This window comes from Pavona decussata, unplaced genomic scaffold (genome assembly GCF_977016875.1).
Source record: "Pavona decussata unplaced genomic scaffold, jaPavDecu1.1 SCAFFOLD_149, whole genome shotgun sequence".
Lineage (NCBI taxonomy): Eukaryota > Metazoa > Cnidaria > Anthozoa > Scleractinia > Agariciidae > Pavona > Pavona decussata.
Genome location: NW_028145561.1, coordinates 938497 through 957719, shown reverse-complemented (window position 1 = coordinate 957719; position 19223 = coordinate 938497). Strand labels below are relative to the sequence as shown.

The window sequence follows — 19223 nt, the reverse complement described above, 5'->3', positions numbered from 1 at the left end:
AAAAGTGTAGCACGAAATGGGATTGTCTTGTTTATGAAATGTCGTACATAAGAACAATAAGACCCAATTTAAACACCCAGAGCGATTCCATAAGAGCCAAACTTTTTGTTTAACTTTCAGTTTATTCATCTCATCACCATATATACTCGATTTCATTATTTTACTTTTACTTGATAATGACGTTCTGGAAACGTCCAAACGTCATGCTATGTTTTACAATATTATATCGCAGACTTTTATTGTCAAATCTTTGACCAAATCCTTACTTATACGAATAATAATAACAATAATAATAATAATAATAATAATAATAATAATAATAATAAAACTTTATTGAAATATTTCGAGCAAAATTTAATAATGATAATAATAATAATAATAATAATAATAATAATAACAAAAATAATAATAACAATAATAATATATAAAAATAATAAACTGTAGATAAAGAAGATCAACCTTTTCATGTCTTAAAGATGATTTTTGGGCATGAGTCCTTTCGTGAAGGACAGTAGGAAGTCATAAAAACAATAGTTGAAAGCAAGGACTGTGTAATTCTTGTGCCCACTGGAGGAAAAAGTTTAATATTTACTATTGCTGCCATACTGAAGCAAGGGTTATTTAACAGTTATTATCCAACCTCTTAAATTTTTTATGGAACATCAGGTGACTGTTCTCAGGGAAAAAGGTGTATCTGCATTTTACTTCAACTCTTTCCTCACAGACACAGAGATTGATGTTGTAATTCACAGTCTTATGCGGTTTAGGTCCCAGTATGTCATGTTGTTCACTAATCCCGAATGCATATTTCAATCAAGGCTACAAAATGTGCTATCCAGCTGGAATGAGAGTGGCAAATTAGCATTTATTACCATTGACGAAGCCCACTGCATAGAATCCCGGGGCGTTGGGTTCCGACCAGATTATACACGACTTGGTGAGCTTAAGAAGTTTGGAAGTGCAGTGGCAGCATTAACTGGAACGGCAACAGCCCCCACATAGGAGGTAATCATTGAGAGCTTAGAACTAAACCAATGTACTGTGATCAAAACGTCTTTTTTAAGAGACAACCTCTTTATTGAAGTGCTAGAAAAGAAAGACAAGTGGCTACAATAGTACATGAAGAATTTCAGAATGATTGTGGAATTGTTTACTGTGCAAGGCGCCAGGATGCTGTAGACACGGCTCAAGAGCTAAAGAAACACAGCAACACTGCCACATATGTCCATGGTACCCTGAGTGACACTGACCGGTAAAAGAACGAGGAGCTGTGGAGCAATGGCATTGCAAAAGTTATGTGTGCAACAGTGTTTTGGCATGGGGATCAATAAAGGAGATGTAAGGTTTGTCATCCACTTAACTTTCCCAGAATCACTTGAAGACTATTATCAAGAAATTTGTAGGGCTGGAAGAGATGGATACCCTGCGTAATGTATTGCCTTGTTTACTAGGTTTGAAAACCGGCCTTTTCATTTGCACAACATCAGTCAACTTGAGGATGAAAGTGCCAGAGATGAAAGGTACATGTAGGTGTGCTTTCGTATTTAGAGAAGATGCTTCCAGCCCTTGTGAAGATTCCTGTGATGTTTGCACAACAGGAGCTGTGCATGTAGCAGAGAAAATACAAACTGACCAAACCGAACTTGCAAAAACTGTCATACACTGTTGTATAGAAATGCAACCTCTTGGAAAGGCCAATGTGACTTTCCTGTCTCAAGTTGAAATGGGATCTGTATCAGCTGAGATTCTAACAAATGGATTAAACAAACTTACTAGTTATGGCAAGGGCAAGGAACTGGTGGTGGGGAAAAATGGAAGAAAGCAGTTTGTGAGGTTTATTTACTGCCTGATTCTCAAAGGTTTTCTCAAAGAGAGAATAGATGGAGCATTTCATAACATTTTCTTAACTGTAGGTGATGTCTGCAGTGGTGTACTGTCAGGCTCTGTGGAAATTGATTTTTGAATATACTTAATTTGCAATTACCATAAAAACGGTGTGGTTAAAGTACAGGTCACAGGTGAGGCCACAGGTCACAGGTCAGAAAAAAGTAAAAATAAAAATAAAGAAAATTGAAGAACTTAAAAAAACTAACAATATGAAAAGTACACATTGTCAAATACAAATAAAATAAATAAAACCCACAAAAAATAAGGGAATAATAATTATTACATGAAAATTTTAATTTGTTAGCAAAGGGTATTTAATGTACACAGAACCGTTTAACAGCTGTCAGCTTTTGGGAGTGAAGTATGGCAATAAAAAAACAATAACCAGACAAAAACAAAAGGGTCGATATAGCTGTGAGGTGTTCATGCAAACAATTTCCTTTCCTGGTAGAGACATGCAGGCAAAACTTACCTCAAGAAGTGCAATGACAGATATCCCCACCGTCCACTCGGTGTTACCAATCAAACGAACCAATCATGTTGATTTGCGTGTTTGTAAAAATATCAACCAATCCGATCACGAGGGTCAGATCCTGACCCTGCGTCTGCATCAAATTCAAGTCCAAAGTAACCAGAGGTTTTTCTTTTTCGCCACTTCGCGATTCCTGGCTCTCTCACGCGGGGAAAAATAAAGAAAAACCTCTGGGACCAGGGTACACTGTAATAAAACCGTCCGAATATCACCAGTTGTCATAGGTATCCTAATTTGATATTTTTGACCTTTTTTGTCTGTGTTTTATCGTTCTTTAGGTTGTATAGTTTTCATTTCCGGAATTGTTTGTTATAGTACCATAGCGATATAGTAACACCGTACTTAAGACGAACATTTCAAGAAAATCGTTGATGTAATCGACATCAACCTAAAGATGCCAAGAAATCCACGAGTTCAAGACTTCTACCAGAGTTGTGAATGAAAACAGTAATTTTATGACGTTATTCCATGTAAATGTTAAGAAAGCCATGTTCTTGTCCCCCTTTAAATGTTTAAGGGGGGAATACACCTAAATTTGAATGAAATTTGAAGAGGTTTTAAGAAGAGATTGAGGAAAGAAAATGATTTTTGGAACACTAACAGACAGTGGATATCCACGCCACGCAAGAGCACCCGAGGTTGCTAGTGGACTAACTTGGTATCCGTCTATTAATTATTAACTACAAATTCTAATTTTAAACTTCACTAAATCTTCAATATTTCTTATTTCTCTTAATTTTACCAATCCTTCTAGAAAAACTATCTCCTCCCAAATATACCCCAGAATCACCCAAAATTCACAAAACACCCCACAGCATAGGTTCACGGGATGAGCGTAGAGTTTTACGATTGCTTGAAACGTGACTGACGAGATATTCCATTAAAGCCATGTCAAGTAGCGGAAAAATGGCGTTTAGGTTGAATCCCCCCTTAAACCGAAGGGTGCGGGTTTTTTTGGGAGAGTCCAAAAACGGATTTGTGATCTCAGATCATTCGGATCACGGTGCATCAAAGGAACTGGCGAATCCACTCTGGACGCTTGACGCGGATTTTGAAGACAAGGAGTTCCTGTTTCATTGTAAATGGTTGTAAATGGTTTGAACCCAGGAGTCATGTCATAAGTACGTAAATTATGATCATCCGGGTGAGTGTAGTCCTGAGAAGGACTGTTTGTGGTGACTTTGACTGACGTTTCGACAACCTGAGCGGAAGTCATCTTCAGAGTCAAGTGAATTGTGGAACGTCAGTAGGTGGTATATACGTGTCTGGTTGTTAACCTGATTGGTTAATCCGCGCTCGGATCAATCGTCTACAGGTGGCTTTGACGATCTGAATGGCCTCTTTGGTGTTCAACGGAGACTTAAGTCTAAGTCCGGCCGTTTCAGTTGATATCTGGTCACGCTCCGGATCACGGTAATATTGCGTAACTTAAATACTTCCATGTCCGTATATGGAGTGAAGAGTCCTTTCATGTTTGTTAGCGTTGTCTGATTGCTTCTAAAGTTGCTTGTAGTTGATTCTTACTTAGTTCAAGGTAAGCGTACAGAAATTGATATATTATTGTTTGTGTTCTATTCTGCTCGCTTTCTTGGTAGCTTCCATCTATTTGATCAAGCTTCCGTTATGTCTTGTCTGGTTGGAATACTTCAGTGTTAAGTGGCGTGAGTTAGTAAAGCTAAAAAACTACGCCTTGCGTTGTACGTTTCTAAGGGATTTTTAGGGATGGTGTCTCGTCGTACTTTGTTATTCCGTGTTATTCAGCAGTACCGGGAGCCCATGGCAGTACTTGAAGATGAAATTTGAACTTGAAATTTCGAAACTATAAACCTTTATTTGACAATTTTCCCAAAAAGGGTCTGTAACATTCTTGGCTCCAGAGCTAGATTCTAGTTTTGAGGCTGAATTCTCACCCTTTCAAGAGTTCAGCTCTAAATTAAATATTTGGAAAGACATTCGCCGATGGCCTCATGTCCTTTCTCTTTGTCCCTCCATACTTATACTGACGATAAAACTTGCTACTTATGGTAAAAATTAATGACAAATAATAGATAAATAAACAAATAATTAAATAAGACGTTACGCGTTTGGCGCGGATTTAAAGACAAGGAGGTCCTGTTTTAGTTGGAATCTGGTCACGCTCCGGATCACAGTGACTAAGCACAGCAAATAACACAGAGTCGAGTACAAGTGATCATTGTCTCTAGAACTTGCAAGTTCTATTGTTTCTAGATAAAAATCAAACAGTCTGCCTCTTGAGAGTTTCAATTTTGGTCGAATTTCGAACGTTAAACTTCGATTTCTATCGAAAGGAATCGAAAAATAAAAACAGTAGTAATTGACCCTTAGGGCACAAGACTGTAGTTGCAGAACCGGACGCGGATCGTTGACGACTCAAAAGCATCCGAAATTTCCTGATCTTATTGTACACTATTATCGGAAGTTAAATAAAATCAAATCAAATCAAATAGAATTGTCGGTGTCAGCTGTGTCTGCTCACATTCGCTTCTGGATTGAATGACAAATTTTTTTTTACAATTCGCTTTTTGAGAGTTTTATTTACCTTAGCGAGCATTTGCCCTACAACTGTGAAAAGTCGACCGAGTTGGTAATTTTTAATAGGTTCAAAGCCCAATGAAAATTAACATTGTCTCGCAAGGTTTTCATTGAGATGTTGTAAATGTTTAACTAGTCCTTCAAATCCCTTGATTATCGACCTTATTCGACAATGTGAACTAATTTTTTTTGTCAGTTATTGGAGTTCTTCACACTTGTCCACCATCATATTTTGACGATCGATTTTGATTGTTTTATGCAAAGTCCTGCTGACCAGTGTAGGAAAAACCATTACGTGCTCATACACTAAAATATTCAATAAAATAACTCAGCAGTACCGGGAGCCCATGGTAGTACTTGAAGATGAAATATGAACTTGAAATTTCGAAATTATAAACCTTTATTTGACAATTTTCCCAAAAAGGGTCTGCTGGAACGCGGTTCATCACGAATTCCCATCAGTGTGCGGGGACTTGCAGGTTAACATTCTTGGCTCCAGAGCTAGATTCTAGTTTTGAGGCTGAATTCTCACCCTATCAAGAGTTCAGCTCTAAATTAAATATTTGGAAAGACATTCGCCGATGGCCTCAGCTCCTTTCTCTATGTCTCTCCATACTTATACTGACGATAAAACTTGCTAGTTATCGTAAAAACTAATGATAAATAATAAATAAATAAACAAATAATTAAATAAGACGTTTGGCGCGGATTTAAAGACAAGGAGGTCCTGTTTCAGCTGGAACTTTGTCACGCTCCGGATCACGGTAATGATTGCATAACTTAAATAATGATCCACTTCCGTATATGGAGTGAAGAGTCCTTATCTTTTTTTTTTTTTTTTTTTTTTAATGAAGAAGAACTTTATTTCACTACATAAATACTTATTACACTTTTCAAATAGTTAAAGAAAAGAAAAAAAAAATAATAATACAACAACTACAATGCTACTATTATTACAAAGTTGTGATAATATATTACCGTATTACAATTCTTAGCCTGCGAGCAAGCTCTCTAGCTTGGGGGTGGGGGGCTTGCTCGCAGGCTATACTATTCTATATGACAGAAGTTTATTTTAAACGCAGATACTAAACACACGTACACACAAAATCAAAACTGCATAAGCCGTTGCATTAGCGCGGCAGCTATTACTTAAGAAATTAGCTGAAGCTAATGTAGGTAAAAGAAGGAGCATATTGTTTTTCGACAGCAAAAATTAACTTTGAAATTTTTCAACGCGGTATTTAAATTTAATTTTTTTTATAAAGTCGGAGAGAAGCAATGCTTCTTCGTTAAGTTTCCTGGTGTATATATGTCGCTTGATGAATAAGAGTGTGTAATTAAATTTCTTTAATAATGGCATGGAGTTATTAAAGATTCCAAATAAGAGTTCTTCTTTGTTTGGAGTAAAGTTTGTGTTATTGTTATCATTAAACCAAGACAAACAAGTTCTAGTGAAGCGCTGAGTGAAGTGGCATTCAAGGAAAGTATGGTCAATAGAGTCTTGATCCCCGCAGTAAATACATTCATTATCTGTTTTAATTCCGAATTTGTGAAGTTCTTTCTTCGTAACGATAATTCTGTGTATAAACTTGAAGTGAAATTCTTTCATTTTATTTTCCTTGCTGATATCCCGAACGGAACTGAAAATGTCACTCCATTTTTCTTCATCTAAATTGAGAGTAGTGTCCCAACGTTGGGGACCAGAATGCTTGTCGTTATACGTTTTATTAATTATGAGCCAATAGAAATCTTTCGCCTTCGCTTCCATAAGGTTGATTCGTACCTCATTTCCAAGATGAAAAGAAGTTACATCGTTGATATGAGCCAAGGCGGAATATTGCATTGATATTGATTTTGAGACCAGGTGTTTTGGTATAGCGTTAACGACCTGATAGAATTGGAGAAAGTTAGTGTTAGTTAAGCCATATTTCCTTCGAAAGTCATTGAAAGATAAGAAACTACCATCGCTTCTCAGTAGGTCTTTGATTTCTCGTACTCCTTTCAAGAACCACTCTTTAATAAAAAAGGGTTCACCACCAATTAGGATATCCTTGTTGTTGAACAAAATTGTATCATGAAAGTCCCTGGTAGAATAAAGAGTTCTTAGCTCCCTAAAAAACTCGAGCATTTCTCTGTAGAACCTTGGTAGATCGAGTAAATACTTGACATTGTAATTGCAGTTAAGAAGGAATCTCAGACCTCCTCTCTTTCTAAAACAATAGTCTGGTAACGTCTTCCAATTCTGATTTTGACAGTTTAAAAGCCTAGGAATCCAGAGTAAGAGTAAGTAAGTAAATAAGAGTCCTTATCACTTGCGGCTAAACACAGGAATTGCACCGGCCTGTGATTGGAAGTTAAAAATAGCATTAGTCACACACTACTAACCTCGTATGGACAAGAAATAAGTCAGAAACTAGTCTTCGCAAACTCTAAACGCCATCTTTCGATAACGCATGTACTTTAAAACGAAACTCCTGCCAGAAAAAAGCCATGATTTTCAATTCGGCAAAATTTTGCCGTGAAAGCTGTTGAAAATTGCAACGAAATTGAGCTAAGCTCAAAACACATACCTCTCGCGACTCATTACCGATGAAACCAGTGATTCACAATCGATATTAACGTTCACGTATCTGTTCTCGATCACTTTCTTTTCAATATTTACTTTTTCAGCAACTTCCTGACTCGGTGCTATTCCTGTCGGCAATGCAACCTGATATGCTTTAAGTATAGGAATTGCACCAAACCGCACAACCGATCGCTCGTATTGAAAAGCGCTTATTTACAAGTAATGAATGTTTCTTGTTCCTGTTATTAGCGGATGGACTAGTAAATGAGGCTTGGTCTTCACGCACAGTAAAAAATATATCGCTGAGGACTCGTACTACTCGGTGCGATTCCTTTCTTTAGCAGAGCAGTCGACACTTAAATAGAGGAATTGCACCAGGGAATAATCTTTGACTTGGTGATAGTTACATGCCCAAGGAACTTTGAAAGGCAACACCGCTGCTTAGTTACCATGCAGACTCACTTTTTTCCAAATTTTTCGCGGGAAATCCTCCAGCTTTTTCTCTATCTCAATAACTATTCCGTTTCAATCGTTGTGACACTCAAGGTGTTGTTTTTTCTGTGTTTCACACAATGGCAACTACTGTTATGGAGGTAAGACCCACCTTGATAATTTCAATAGGCCAATTAACATAATGAATATGGGCTACCATTAACAATGCATTTCTATTCAAGTTAAACCCTCCTGGTTATACCATATATTCGGGATAAAATGCAAACCTTCTGAAAACAGGTCCATAAATTTTTTGTCAACTGCCTTGCAGCACCACTATGGGAGTGAGGGGGTGCTACCCCAGTAACATCTTCTAGGTATGTGCAAGCCAGAAATATGAAATTAAAGGGAGAGTCAATGAAGGTCAAAGTTTTTAGATACATAAATTCCATTCAGGCTAAAACTAGTCCCCACAAAATAGCCCAATTTCGATTTATTAAAATTCAGCTTCAAAAAACAGCACTTCGAGGCTCCAGGGAATAAATTATAGAGTGGAGCCTGGAGCCTGGAGCCTGGAGCCTGCCAGTGATATGTACTGGTTTATACTGAACTTAATTTATCGAAATTGGGCTATTCAAAAGCACCTTTGAAATCTCCCAGCCCCCCTTCCCTCCCCACCCCCCCCCCCCCATCCCACGCACCTAAATAGCACCTTTTTACCCATAATATTTGGTACTCTTTACTACATTAAAAAAAGGAAAGTACACTGAACAAAAATTGATAATTACCGGTCATCATTTAAACATGGATTCTGAGGAAAAATAACCTGGAGGCTGAAATGGTCAAATTTACTGACCAAGCACTACATGGTGACATGACAACCGCAAAATTTCTGACTGTGTTAATGACTTCATTGGGGAAATTAAAAATTATCATAATAACAAGAAACAGAGGCACATAGTCCTGACTATCCAATATCAACTATTCAGCAGAGTAAACTGATAAGAAACGAAATGCATAAAGAATATTTATTAACACAGAACCTTTCAGTTAGAAATTCCACCACACAATTTATGTTTCCTTTATTCATACAGGTAATCAACTTAAAGAAGAATTCTAAGAGGTTTAACCCTTCAACGATAAGATCATTTAGTAGAGGGCAGGCATATGAAAATCGGGTTCCATTAACAAGATATCCTGGAAAGAATCGAATTGTCCGTCAAATCACCCCAAAGGAAGTAGCAGACCCATTCCAGCTCTCTTTCATTCCACCAGAAAAATACCTGACACAGTGGAAAGATGAAATCACCAAAAAGCAACTCGCCAAGTGTGGTCATTTCCTTTATGCTGAAAATTCACTTGGTCGGTTTGATATCCCAACAATACAAGACATGCTTAGGTTCCATTCTGCAAAAGCAATAAAAGAGGATGTTGAGAAAGAGTTAAAGTGGTTTTCAGCAAACTATGACATCCCTGACACAGTACAACAGCCACCACCTTCTTCTATCAGCAAGTTTCAACACTTGTTGTATTCAGTAAGGTATGGAGAACGGCTGTCGCCATATGCCATGTCCCCAAAAGAGCTTTCAATGGTCTGTGTCAAGCGCTGGGTTTCGGGTGACCACATCAGTTGGCTCATGAAAGTTCTCAACAATCAGTCTGATGTGTACTGCCTATATATTAATGATTTACTCCGAAGAGATCCGTCTACCTTACGTCGCTTCTCCAATGGATCATTGAAACCTGAAAAGCTGCTCTTTGCCGTCAATGTTGGTCGCTCTGCAAATGGCTGTACTTATCTTGGTACTGACGAACAGCATGGTGCCCACTCGACCATATGCCTTGTGGACATACGCGAAAAAATAATTACATATGGCGACTCACTGGCATGGCCAGTTCCTGATGGTCTCATTGAAAAGTTGCACTCATTCATAACGGTTTGTGATGCAGATTTTCATGAATTTTCCATACAAGTTTGTCACGATCCAAGAAGTATCTCTTCCAATGGTAGACACTGCTGTGGCACATCATGTGCTAAACTATACCCTTTGCAGACATGCATGAATATCTGCGGTATTGTTGTCATGGTAATAGCTGCAATTGCTTGCTTCAACCCAAATCTTTTTTCATTATTGTCATGTGTTGATGAAATGAAAATCTCACAGCTGCCACAAGTTTTCCTCACCACACCCTCTAAATACAATGGCTACCTTCGCAGGGTGGTTGCAGCCTGGTTTGCTGACAACACTATTAATGCAGCATATGTTGTCCCACATAGCCATGTTGCTGAACCTAATTCAACTGCAACCACCCAAGCCAGATCTGACCAATCACCGGCTGTTGATCAGGCCAGTTTTGAAGAACCGCCAGCAACTCCTGATAGAGCCACAGCTGATGATATCAGTTATGAGGAACCACCAGCTACTCCTGACAGAGCCACCACTGACCAGGCCACTGTGAAACAGCCATCAGCTACACCTGACAGAGCTACCACTGACCAGGCCACTGTGAAACAGCCATCAGCTACACCTGACAGAGCTACCACTGACCAGGCCCCTGTGAAACAGCCGTCAGCTACTCCTGACAGAGCTACCACTGACCAGGTCACTGTGAAACAGCCATCAGCTTCTCCTGACAGAGCTACCACTGACCAGGCCACTGTGAAACAGCCATTAGCTACACCTGACAGAGCCACCACTGACCAGGCCCCTGTTAAACAGCCATCAGCTTCTCCTGACAGAGCCCCCAATGACCAGGCCACTGTGAAACAGCCATCAGCTACACCTGACAGAGCTCCCAATGACCAGGCCACTGTTAAACAGCCATCAGTTTCTCCTTACAGAGCCCCCAATGACCAGGCCACTGTCCAATACACTAACCAGATCACCGACGAGGAAGGGTCCAATAACAATGATGCTCCTGTAAAAAATAAAAGATATGAATGCAATTATTGCCACTCTGTCTTTTCCCGTAATTCGTCGTTAAAAAGGCATTTAGGACGGCGTCACCCAAACGAAAGAATAGAACTGAATGGACCTTGTCGATGCCAAAACTGTGCGTTCCAGTGTCACAAAATATTGGACCTGAGAAAACATCTGTCTGAGATGCACAACCTACAGTTTGAAACCAAGACAGTGTATCTGGACAATAATGCAGGTGAGAGGCAACATCAAACTATAACCACACTTACACTGTTCACTTTTTCTTCTGACTAAAGATGCTAATGTAGAAATTCAAAGATTAAAAATGTTGCAAGCAATGCTTTCAAAGAATGGGTTAGTTGTTCCTACTACTTCAGTAAATTTACAGATTTGGACACAAGATTTCTTAAAAAAGGAACTAGCTGCACCTTAGATTCTTGTTCTTTGACTTTGAAAAGTAACCAAGCATTTGTATTTGTCCAATGGTCTATTTACAGGAAGGGTTTTTTCAGCCAACTAGGGAGGGTAGGGATTACTAGGGCATCCTTCACAGCACTTTTTCTCCTGCTGTTCCTGTAATGAGTTAATCATTACCCAGGACCCAGCTTCCAGTACCCCAATTATTCCGTACATCTATCTACTTATACACCCTATAAGTCAATTGTACAAGATGCATTTCAATTTTAATTTGTTCTCTTTTTTTTTCTTTGTTCTCAGCATTTGAGGAATGGAAACAAAAGCTGGAGGAAGATGAAAAGTGTTCCTTCATCAAAACCACTGGCAGTAAGGGAAACACCCAATACTACCAGTGTAACAGGGGTGGTATTTACAAGCCCAAGGGAACAGGAAAAAGGCGCACCAAATCACAGGGTATGACAAAAACAACATTACAGTCTGTGACAGAGATACACTGAAACCCAAACATTTGGAAAACCTTTGGCAAAATTAAAACAAAATTGCCCACTATTTATATAAACATTTCCAATGGGTGTTCCTAATTTTAATGTTGAAGTACAGACAGACAATGAAATTTTAAATTTTGGGGCAACGTTCATGCCCACAGCAACTATTACAAAACTGTCATGGAGCATCATCTTGAACAACTTTTACTTAAGAGTGAAAACTGCGTGCCTATGCACTAATTAAATAATATTCACAATAATATTATGATAATTACATCACACAGGACCCTGCAAGATACAGAACAATTGCACTGCAACCTTGAAAGCAACGAAGTTAGATGGAGTTAGATGGGTGGTTGATGCATGCATTACTCATTATGGGCATGAGAAAGAGCTGCAACATACAAGGCTGCCACTGGGTAAGAAGCTCGAAATAGCAGCCTTGTTACAGCAAGGGGTGAATAGAGACAGGATCGATTTTAGGTGACATAAGAGAAGAGGGGATTGGCAGTGAAGAGTTCAAACGCCACCACTTAACTGACAAAAAAGACCTGTCCAACATCACCCGAGCTTTTGGTTTGGCAGATGTCCAAAGAAGTACTAATGATCAAGAAAGTGTGCGTGCGTGGATAGAAGAATGGAGAACAAGTCCCAACAATCCTGTTCTCTTTTATAAATTACAAGGTGAAGATCCTGGTGATGACTCAGGTCTACTGAAGGAGGATTTTATGATCGTCATCCAAACACCCTTTCAAAAATATATGGCCCAGAGGTTTGCATCCAAGGGTGTTTGCATTGACTCCACGCATGGCACTACTGGGTATGACTTCCTCCTGACAACAGTCATGGTAACGGATGAATGTGGAGAGGGTGTACCTATAGCATGGTGCATGTCCAACCATGAGGATTTTACACACATGTGCATTTTCTTCAAACAGTTGAAACAAAATTGTGAAACTTTGTTGCCTCAATGGGTTATGAGTGATACTGCCAGCCAGTTTTTCAACGCCTGGATCGGGATAATGGGGGGCAAGCCCATCAGACTGCTTTGTACATGGCACGTGGATCGGGCGTGGCAAGATGAGCTACGAGCAAAGGTAAAGGACACTGTGGTTGCCGCTGAAATATATAAAATGCTTCGAACTGTCCTACAAGAAACAAACACTGAGGACTTTGAAGACAAGTTGACTAAGATGTTGCAATACCTTCCATCTGCAAGTCCTTCATTCAGTGCCTATTTCGAACGAGAATGGGTGACCAAAAAGGAGCTGTGGGCTTATTGCCATAGGGCTGGCATGGGAATCAACACCAACATGCTAGTTGAGGCATTTCACCGCGTATTCAAGTACAATTATTTAAAGGGGAAGTTTAACAAGAGGGTTGACACTTGCTTGTTCAACTTACTTAAATTTGTTAGAGACAAGTCCTTTGAAAGGCTCATCAAGCTGACAAAGGGGAAATGCCACTACAAATTGAAGGTTATTCAAGACAGACATGGTAAGAGCAAAGGGATGAGTTATAAGCTGATTAACAAAGTGGGTGAGTCTAAGTGGACTGTTCAATCTGAGGATACTCAAAGTACCTACACTGTGACCAAACTATTGGAAGCTTGCAAAGACCCAAGCTGTGACTTGAAATGCTTGGAATGTAACATCTGCATTCATCAGTACATCTGCAGCTGTCCTGACAACCTTATCCAAAGTACTATATGCAAACATGTCCACCATGTCCAACAATTTCTGTTAAGAATGTCACTCTCTAATGACAAATGTCATGACACTATGGCAACCAAATCAAATGACACTGAGAGATTCAATTATGTTGAGCAAGAACTGAGTGATCTCACTGAATTCATTAATCAGAGTGACAACCACTGTGACCTGGCTACCTGCAGGGAACGTGTGCGAGGGAAATTGCTTTCATTGCTTGCACAATTAGAGACCTGTGAGGATAAACTTGCCTTGCAAGAACTTCAGAAGCATTTAAATGCTGGTCAAAGCATATTTACTTCTCTCCAAAAGAGAAAGCCTCTCAAAGAGTTAAAAGTCACCTCAAAGGCTACAGCAAACAAGAAAATTGAGACACAGCCCCGATTCTATTCCACAAAGAAAAAGAGGAAACGCAAGAGCAACATGCGCTTCGCTAAACTAACAAAAGAAGAAGTGCAAGTGCTATTTGAGAATTTGGAAAGGGCAGATGACCTCTCAACTACAGAACTTACTGGTAACACCACTTAAAATTTTCTTGAATTTCCACATCCCCAACCACATAACAGACATTTTTGTAATATCGCTTGCCCATTTTTTCATTGAAATTGGGCATACCCTTGAGCATAAACAACAGGAATGACCCCATTTTTCAGGGTGTGCACCTTCTTAGTCATTACAGATCTGGCATTTTTTACAATCCCAAAAAGAAATATCAAAAATCCAACCGCAGATCTAACAAACAAATTCTGACTGTATATCTCGGTCTAGTATGTTAGTCAGAAAAGGATATTTTACTGCCAAAGAAATGAATCTTCTTCACCTTGAAATCATGAATGTATTGAAACATATAACCTTCAATTCAATAAATGTAATGAACTACTTACTGTGAAGACGCTAAACTATTGCCATTCATATTAAAATGCAGGTGACCTTGACTGCATGCTTCAATGGTTTGGAATTAATGAAACTGCAAAGAAAAGAGTGAGTACATTTGGCACAGCATTCTCTGAAGAAGACATTACTTTTGATGATGACCATCCCCCAGGAGAAGCATTAGACTCTGACCTGAGTAAAATAAAACATCTTTTTACGCATGATGCATGGGTCATGATAAATAAGTCAAGTAAGTGTTTTATCACATAAATACCTTTTAAATATAATTTAACAGTGCAGAGAATTTTGGACTTAAATAAATTTTTATATCCCATAAGCAAAAATGTAATGATATTTCAGCTGCATGAGAGGAAATAAAGTTGTCAGTCATGTTTGTAAATCCATTCAATTATGTTGAGATATTGACTGACTGTATGCATCCTTTATTATGCTCTCCTCTCCTTGAATACTTCAATCTGTAATTTTCAAATAACTGCCAACAATAACCGTAATGCATACTTCTTCTTCTTACTCGCTTCATATGTTTTTACAGATATCCTCAATGTCAGTAATCTCAAATTATAACACTCCAGTAGAAGTAAAATACAGTGTAGACTTGTTTTTAAGTTTTAAGTTTCCAAGTTTTATTTATTCATAACATAACCTTAAGTTTTTAGAATGAACATTGATGATTATACATGTATATCTACAGTGGAAAGCCTTAACAGTGCCTGGAGATGTGAAACATGTCAAACTTCCTCTTATCAAAACATGATTATGTGTGAGGGCTGCTACTGCTGGCATCATTGGTGAGATCAATACTGAACAATATTTTAAAGTAAATGTTGTACTAAAAAATGAATTTTGAAATGTTGTAACACAATTAATGTTGTGATTTACTTTAAATAGGACATGTGCAAAGATAATTGCAAGACATACTCCAGATGAATGGTACTGTGCGAAGTGTTCAAACAAGGAACCTGTCAGTGAAATCTAATTAAAAGGAAAATCCACATTATGTTGCTATGGTTCAGTAGCACAATGTTAAAGCCAAGCCCTAGATGGTATACTGATGGTTAACATAAATTGGAACCCTAAGAACAATAGAACTGGCAACATACAGACCATTAAAAGTTTAGAGGCCTTGGAATATAAACAGGCACGTAGCTTCAATCCAAGTATTACCAAGGGCAGCGAAAACTAAGCTGAAATTCCCGGCATTCTTGACAACTCAATTGCTAATGTTATTGTCCTTAATTCCCTTGTTTTACAGTCGTTATATATGTATAAAAAAGGAGTTAGGGGTATAAGTTTCAAGGTGGAATGAGGATGGGTATGGAGTTAAACCTATGTGAGTGAAGCCTCCACGAAGGAAACTTACATCCCCACAATAACTGAGTTTGCAGGTGGGCTTTATGACAACCTGAAGTGCTTTCCTCTACAAGTTTTGTTCTGTAAATTATTGTAAGGGTTTCAAAGTGAAGCATGTTGTAAAAATATAAACTCCAATGTACATAATTATAGACCCTATGCAAAAAGGTCAACATTGTAATAATCTTTTGTTTGCTTTCAAATTTGCCTTTAATACTAGCCTCATTCTTGAATTCAAAAAGTAAAAGAATATTTTACCTGAAACATCAGGCTAGTTGAACTAAAGCCTAACTCAAACAGATGCAATATTTCAAGCAATATCATACAGCATTGTTGAGCGCAACAAGTTGCCTCTGTTTGACCACCTGGGTGCAGCATGTTGTGAAAATTTATGTTGCGTGAGTGTTACGTCAACTTTGAATTGGGTCAAACTGTCCATGCAACATTTAGCAAGATTTCAAGTGTTCTCATGTTGAATCATGTTGCTTCATGTTGTGTGTTTGACCACTGCTGTTCCCAATCCCTTGAAACAACACCCAACAATGTAGCATGGTGTTGCGTGAAATGTTGCGTCTGTTTGACTGGGGTTTAATAATGTTAAATACAGATAAAAGGGGTCCTTACAAAGTGCGAGGCAGCGAGGCGTGCGAGGCATGCGAGGCAGACGTGTGAGGCACTCAGGTTAGCCTAAAAAACACTCCGGTTAGCCTAAAGAGCACTCCGGTTAGCCTAAATAACACGCAGGTTAGCTTAAATAGCTCCCCGGTTAGCTTAACGGTTAGCAGTTTATGTTGGGGTTGTTCGTGCCTCGCATGCCTTGCATGTTTTTTTCAAGCCTCGCACGTCAGCCTCACACGCCTCGCATGGTGCCTCGCACGCCTCGCTGCCTCGCATGTTGGTAAAACTCGATAAAAGAAGTAATTATCAGCCAATTTTTGTATAAGGTCTTTTACCTAGTAAAATTTAAATTAATTCGGGTATTAGATGATATTCAGACAAATAAATACAATAAATAAATAAAAATTGGTGCAGCTATCTTACCTCTTCCTCAAAAAATATTTGTGAGATGGCAATAAACTTTTGTTGTTGTTGATGCTGCTACTTGCTTGTCATAAATTTGTAGCCATTATGGACGGCGCCTACTAATACAGAGGTATTTTATGTCCCAGGAAAAACAGGAAAAACAGTCCTTAGCAAGAATCCAAAAAGAAAACAGGGGGTAATCAACCATTTTTAGAGATACAATAATTCTAAAAAGTGATAATTTTTTTTATCAAATTAATTGAAGCTTTATTATCTCTGAAAATGCATGGTTACCCCCAAGCGCACTTGATAAGTTCTGGTTTCTCCGCATAGTTTTAAACCGTACAAAAACATCCCTGTATGGCAAAGGAAAATCAAGCATCTCTACATGCGCAGAACGTATGCGTAGTAACAAAAGTAGGCGCAGTACGTACTTGCATACTGAGCAGCGGTCTTTTCTCATCGGTCATGTAATGAAGACAGAAAATTATTCCCTGGTGCAATTCCTCTATTTAAGTGCCGACTGCTCTGCTAAAGAAAGGAATCGCACCGAGTAGTACGAGTCCTCAGCGATATATTTTTTACTGTGCGTGAAGACCAAGCCTCATTTACTAGTCCATCCGCTAATAACAGGAACAGGAAACATTCATTACTTGTAAATAAGCGCTTTTCAATACGAGTGATCGGTTGTGCGGTTCGGTGCAATTCCTATACTTAAGGTTGTATTGCCGACAGGAATAGCACCGAGTCAGGAAGTTGCCGAAAAAGTAAATATTGAAAAGAAAGTGATCGAGAACAGATACGTGAACGTTAATATCGATTGTGAATCACTGGTTTCATCGGTAATGAGTCGCGAGAGGTATGTGTTTTGAGCTTAGCTCAATTTCGTTGCAATTTCAACAGCTTTCACGGCAAAATTTTGCCGAATTGAAAATCATGGCTTTTTTCTGGCAGGAGTTTCGTTTTAAAGTACATGCATTATCGAAAGAAGGCGTTTAGAGTTTGCGAAGACTAGTTTCTGACTTATTTCTTGTACATACGAGGTTAGTAGTGTGTGACTAATGCTATTTTTAACTTCCAATCACAGGCCGGTGCAATTCCTGTGTTTAGCCGCAAGTTGTCCTTATCTGTTTGTTAGCGTTGTCCGATTACTTCTAAAGGTGATTGCAGTTGTTTCTTACTTAGTTCAAGGTAAGCGTACAGAAATTGATATATTATTGTTTGTGTTCTATTCTGTTTGCTTTCTTTGTAGCTTCCATCCGTTTGATCAAGCTTCCGTTATGTTTTGTCTGCTTGGAATGCTTCAGTGTTAAGTGGCATGAGTTAGTAAAGCTTGCACTCAACGCGTCCACAAATTTAGTCAAGATCTTGGCCAAGATCTTCAAAGATCTTGGCAAGAAAGTTGAGGATCCTTACGGATCTTGGCAAGGATTTTTGAGGATCCTTAAAGATCTTTGCAAGATTGTTTAAGGATCCTTAAAGATCTTCATAAGGATCCTCGAAGATCTTCATGAAGATCTTTGAGGATCTTTAAAGATCCTCAAAAGATTTTCACCAGGGTAAACCACTAAATATACTGGCTATCGATACCAAACTGGCCTGTATATTGTTGTGCGTGTGTGTTAAACAACTATATATAGGGCCTGAATCATTTTCAGTTGCTAATGGTTTTTCCTACACTGTTCAGCAGGACTTTGCATTAAACAATCAAAATCGATCGTCAAAATATGATGGTGGCCAAGTGGAAAGAACTCAATAACTGACAAAGAAATTAGTTCACATTGTCGATAAAGGTCGGTAATCATAGGATTTGAAGGACTAGTTATACATTCACAATATCTCAATGAAAACCTTGAGAGACAATGTTAATTTTCATTGGGCTTTGAACCTATTAAAAAGTACCAACTCGGTCGACTTTTCACAGCTGTAGGGCAAATGCTCGCTAAGGTAAATTAAACTCTCAAAAAGCGAATTGTAAATCAAATCAATAGAAAGTAACTTGTGTAAATAAAATCAGAAATAGAAACATAACTTTTAATATGTATTGTGAAAGAATAATATTCAGCAGATGGATATTTTACCTCAACCATGATGGACAAAATTTTGACTGCAACATGAAGCCTGGGTGATCACGATCCTAATGTTAATGTACAAGAAACTGTAATAATTTTTATTCTAAAATTTGGTTTGACAATCTCCAGTGAAAAAGTTAGTACAAGAAAATATAATAACAGAAAAACAATAACTTATAGCAAGCTCTGGTTATGTTCAAAAGTTCTAATGACAAGGCTACACAGTGCAACAGATTTCAACAGATGTTGTTCACAACATTATTGCAAGTCAAAATCCCTGTCTAAATTATCAGCCTTTAACAAAACTTAAAAGTTACTGCCTTGTCTGCACAACTTTAACACATTTATAGTGGCTCAGAAAAATTGTAGTTTTTCCCTTGTG

The 19223-nt window shown here is 38.4% G+C and overlaps 1 protein-coding gene and 1 pseudogene across 4 annotated transcripts in view; both read left to right on the top strand.

Annotated features, from left to right (window-relative positions):
• The first annotated feature begins 3935 nt into the window (after positions 1-3935).
• The window catches only part of LOC146466268 (uncharacterized), a 77783-nt gene continuing 62495 nt past the window's right edge, over positions 3936-19223 (top strand). The window contains exon 1 of one of the 3 annotated variants that reach the window (XM_085127575.1): positions 3936-3953. The gene's annotated coding sequence lies outside the window, so the exon portion shown is untranslated. Of the gene's footprint in view, positions 3954-17901; positions 17961-19223 lie in introns of those variants that run through there. The other 2 variants (XM_085127570.1, XM_085127574.1) reach the window with 2 other exon arrangements.
• LOC146466273 (uncharacterized) lies at positions 7287-15527 on the top strand (annotated as a pseudogene). The gene is made up of 7 exons (XR_014868082.1): positions 7287-8131; positions 9065-11126; positions 11609-11761; positions 12078-14016; positions 14428-14625; positions 15088-15184; positions 15285-15527. The product of XR_014868082.1 is annotated as an uncharacterized LOC146466273 (transcript).